Source organism: Gymnoscopelus braueri (assembly GCF_963280865.1).
Source record: "Gymnoscopelus braueri genome assembly, chromosome: 18".
NCBI lineage: Eukaryota > Metazoa > Chordata > Actinopteri > Myctophiformes > Myctophidae > Gymnoscopelus > Gymnoscopelus braueri.
The window spans coordinates 2,872,340-2,877,916 of record NC_137618.1 but is presented as its reverse complement, the minus strand read 5'-3'; positions in this window follow the sequence as shown (position 1 = coordinate 2,877,916).

The window sequence follows — 5,577 nt, the reverse complement described above, 5'->3', positions numbered from 1 at the left end:
TAAACATAAACCATAAAAACAACATAAACCTCCAGGAAGTGACATCATGACATTGAGGTCAGGGAGTCATGGCAGCAACAGGCAGGCAGACAGACAGACAGACAGACTCCATCCGTGACATGATGAGCTAAAGGTCTGCTGTCGTGGTGGAAGAAGTACTCACTTTCGTTTTTTACTTAAAGGGATAGTTCACCCAAAAACATACTTTTTTTCTATGGTTTAGTCACCCCACCCATGGAGACTTAAATTCTTGGATGTTTTTTTAGTTTTTGTCTCATTCCTAAGACAATAACTTGTAAATCTCTCTCAATGTCTCTTTTCCAGCAAGACATGTTTTTAAGCCTGTTAAAATAACATGAGAAATATCCCCTAGCTTACAGCAGGTTCATAACAAAATGATAAGGCCCCCCGCCCGTCCCACGTTATCCCACACAAGCGGTACTTCTGTCCCTCAAATGAACAGTTTGGATCTGGTCACCCTGGGACCCCCATCCCAGAATGTTTGGGAACCAAACAGTTTGGTTGCATTTGTACAAAAAAGGAAATTAACCGTACAGCTGGAAAGAAAAAAAGAAATGGGTCTTCTATATATAGTGTGGCGTTGTTTATGTGTCCGGATTACAAGTATGGACATGATATGGATCTCTCTCTCTCTCTCTCCTTTTCTCTCTCTCTCTCTCTCTCTCTCTCTCTCTCTCTCTCTCTCTCTCTCTCTCTCTCTCTCTCTCTCTCTCTCTCTCTCTCTCTCTCTCTCTCTCTCTCTCATATAGTCAGCTAGATAAAACTATAATATACAGTAGATTAAGTCGGTTATCAAGCATCTCACCTAAAAAAAGATACAACAATCATAACATATGATGTTTATTTGGCTTTTAAATGAGAGGAGGGAGACGAGGAATAAAGAAAATAAATCCTCTTATGTAACCTCATGGTCTCTCTCTCTCTCTCTCTCTCTCTCTCTCTCTCTCTCTCTCTCTCTCTCTCTCTCCTCATGCAGGCCAAAGATTACACAGAGAATGTGAGGGATTAGTGCTGCAGCCTGGCAGCCAATCAGCTGTCAGGGCCAGTGTGATGTCACAGCACTTAATCTAGCCAATCAGCAGTCAGGGCCAGTGTGATGTCAAAGCACTTAATCTAGCCAATCAGCAGTCAGGCCCAGTGTGACGTCACCGCACTGAATTCAGCCAATCGGCTGTCAGGCCCAGTGTGATGTCACAGCACTGAATCCAGCCAATCGGCTGTCAGGGCCAGTGTGACGTCACAGCACTGAATTTAGCCAATCAGCAGTCACGGCCAGAGTGACATCACAGCACTGAATACAGCCAATCGGCTGTCAGGGCCAGAGTAGCCTCGATCTCTAGGCTTTTATTTTTTAGTTGTGCTAAAAAATAAAAGCCTAGATCAGCGCATCGGTGTTCCAGGTATAGGAAGTGTGTCATTTCCCCAACCAACCAGAGTGCAGTGGGCGTCGCTCGTAGTGTTGTGTTGACGGGGCGGGGGTTGACGGACAGATCGGTGAACCAATGGGATCACACGCATTCTCTCGCTGGAGATGTTAAACCCGCCCCTCTAGGCACAAAAGCAGGAGGGCTGGTGCAGCCTAGGGCCAGAGTGACGTCACAACACTGAATTCAGCCAATCAGCTATCAGGGCCAGTGTGACGTCACAACTGTAACTAAAAGTACATGTACTCTAGTACTGCTACTTGAGTACAGTTTTGAGGTATTATTACTTTACTTGATTATTTTGCATTTTCAGTACTTGTTTGCTTGCTTGCAATGCCAGCAGTTTAATGGTATAGTATAACCTTTTTGTGCCATGAGTGAAAACTTAAAGGTATCATGACATTCATTTTCACTTTTTTTATTTTCAATGTTTTATTTGGGGTTTTATGACCTCAATTACACCCAAAAAAACTGAACTTAGAACATTCAGTGGATTTTCTGTGGTCTGGGGTTTTCTGAATAATTAGGCTGAAAAGTAATCTGAGCTTGGCCCTTCGACAGTGAGGTCACAGTCGATTAATCCCGCCCAATCTCCTCCTCGCCCCTCCCCTCCCCTATCCTTTCCTTTGGGGGGGGGGGGGCGGAGCAGAGGCGATGATTGACAGGCAAAATCCCTCACCAGCGACACCCGCAGGCAAAGATTTATTTTTTCATTGCAGTTGAAAAGGCTTTAGAAATGTGAGAGAAAAACACCTGCCATGGATCACTGGAATGGAATTTTCACTTAAAACTTTTTGTACACTTTTGAAGGACCATGACAAAGACTTTGAATGTGGTGTAAAAGTGAATGTCATTAAACCTTTAAACTGATCTCGTATGGCAGTATGTCATGGCAGTGGTGTAAAGTAATTAAGTACATTTACTCAAGTAATGTACTTAAGTACAATTTTGAGGTGTTTTTACTTTACTAAAGTATTTCCCATTTTCAATACTTTTACTTCTACTCCACTACATCTCAGAGGCAAATATTGTACTTTTACTCCACTACAATTATTTGAAAACTTGAGTTACTAGTTACTTTGTAGATTTTGATTTGTATGACAAAACATACATTAACACATTGAATGCCAAAAACGGTCCGGACCGTTTTTGAGGGTCCAAACGAGAAGTGCCGAAAACGGTCCGGACCGTTTTTGACCCAATTCTATTTTTATACATGTGGGGCGCTAAAACGAAACTTTGACATCACCCAATGAGTTTCTGAGAAGAAGAGGCTGGATCTGGCTCCATGTCAAAAATCCTTCCGGTCGGCGTTTTCAATGTTATCTCCTTGATTAAAAGCTTAATATCTCCATTTCTTTTTAATGTGGTGGAAACGAGCCGTTTCCGATCGGCGATCACGCTGCAATGGAGGGTCGCGTTAGAAATATTATTGTTCCAGGCGTTAGTCGGGACCCTCCGCCGTCTCGCACGCACGCTTTGTTTACATGCATTTCCGCGTCGGGGCTTCTCACAGCACTCAACGTATAACGCAAGTGGATGGAAGAAATGCTGGCACTCAACGTATAATATTTTAATAAACCTCTGGCACCCAATGTGTTAACCACTTAAGTCCTATGTACATTTCGGCCATTGGAAAATAGCAGATCTACAAGCACACAATGTGTCACATTGTGAGCTTGTAGATCTGCTATTTTCAAAAGATTTATATACATTTGAAAACTTGTGAAATGGGACATTCTGCATAATGAGTACTTTGTGCCTTTGGTACTTTAAGTACATTTTGATACCAATACTTTTGTACTTTTTCTAAAGTGAAATTTTGAAATCCGGACTTTTACTTTTAACAGAGTATTTCTACATTGCAGTATTGATACTTTTACTCAAGTAAGAAACGTGAATACTTCTTCCACCACTGGTGGGAGGTTTCTCGTGCAAAGGCCTTGGCCCACGGCCAGGCTGCTCAGCAGTGTAGTAAGTTGCGTGAATCACGCTCCTCTGTGAACCACTCTGCACCTGTTACCATACCTAATGAGATATGCTTTGATAAGAGTCCTCCTGTGTACATTTCTCCTGCTTTATACCAAATATTATTGTAAAGCCATTGTAGGAGACAATGGATTTTTTATTTTTAGAACTTTTGTATTGCCATTTATCTTCATTGACAGGCAATTTCATATCATATCATATTGCAAAAAAATGATATAGCACCACTGATACAGTAACATACGTTTTTCAGAAGAATATAGGAGACATATGTAGAATCGGTCTCAGGTCTTAATGGGTTATAGAAAAAAATATACAGTAATATATTTAAATAAGTAAATAGAGTAGATTGTTTATAAAGAATACAAATAAAAAAAACAACAGCGATAACGCAGCTTCTAGTTATAGTTATAGAGACCCTACACAGCTCTGCTTACATCCTTTAATTGTAGCTGGGCTGTCATATTATGTTCCATCTTATATATCTGCTTAACTTTTTGTAACCACTGGTCTATTGTAGGAGGGCTAGGCTTCATCCAATTAATAGTTATAATTAATTAAAGGTGCATTATGTAGCACTGGTCATTAGTAAATAATTGTTCTTGTATAATATCTAATCAAATCGACCGTGGATCCATGGGAATATCCACTTTGAAGATTCTATCCAGTTCTACTTTAACATTTGTCCAATATATCTGTATTTTCGGGCATCCCCAAAATATATGAGTATGGTCACCAATCATGTCACAGTTTCTCCAGCATTTGTTAGTGGAGTTGTCTTTAAATGGACAGGCTGTCAGAGGGGTTCTGAAGAACCTCATTTTAGCCTTCCAATCAAATTCTTTCCATAATTGGCTCTGTAACCCCCTATGACAGTTAGAACTTATATGTTCCCAGACATCATCCTCTGTCTACAACAGTATTCATCTCCATTTCCCATTGTCCCTTGATATGAAGAGTGTTGTCCGACATGTCTAACCTTAACTTTTTATGTATATGAGACACTTGTTTTTTTGTTGACATACTGTAGGGTAGTTCGATGAAATGGGCCTCTATATTATTTGGTTCTCTTTTAATAGCAACCCAATGGATTAGTTCTAGCAATGTATTTATTAGTCGCTGCAAGAGTCTTCCATTCAATGCACAAATGCATTGAATGTTTTACGGGACAGTGAAGTGCACGGTACGTGTGCACAACATTGTGGGAGGATCCACATGTTTGCTCAGCCCATGCAATGCAATAAAACACTAAAACGAATAAAGACGGAATTCAAACTAAGCCTTTTCACAAAATAAATAAATAATAAAAAAATGTTATTTTTTTTTAAATGCAATTAAAAAAACGAATTAAAACGAACTATTGAAATCATTCAGTCAAAATTTTATAAAAGTAAAGAAATGAAACATTGGGAATTGACGATATTTAAATTTTGGGCGGTATCCGATTACCCATTATTCGCTCGGTCAAATCGACATTTTGCAGTTCAAGTTTCCAGTAATAATACCTTTACAACTGTTATACAGTAACTGTGATTCAGGGAGCAGATGCAGAATTCTAGGCCTACCAATGCACATATTATTCAAACAATAATATTTGTATTTGAAATACCTTTATGATGACAGATTAATCGTGCATCCCTATATACCCATTAAGACCGGAAAAGCATCTTTGTCCTTTTTAGATTTCTTTGGCTATTTTTGAATAGCCAAAGAAACCTAAAATGACACAGATGCTTTTCCGGTCTTAATGCATTAAACACAATAATGACCTGGCTCTGTCATTCTGATGGTTCTGGATCAGACTAAACCCATCCTTCTCCTGTGTGACGAGGGATGAAACATGAAGGGACAGTATATGTCCAGAGATGCCATCGGTTCACATCAAAGCGTTCGTCCTCGTTTGTGTCGCCCCGTTCTTCCCCCACGTCACTTTCCTTTTCCGCTGACCTTTTCAGCAGCGACCTTTGGCAGATCAAACGGCTCAAAGTCCTTTCCGCGCAACGCTGGTGATCCGGCGATGTGTTCGTCGCCAACAGAAGAGAAGGTCTTTTAGTTAGTGATGCTCTTCAAAGCGTCCTATGATAAGACAGCAGAAGAGAAGGTCTTTTAGTTACTGATGCTAAAGTTCATACCATTGACAACGGCG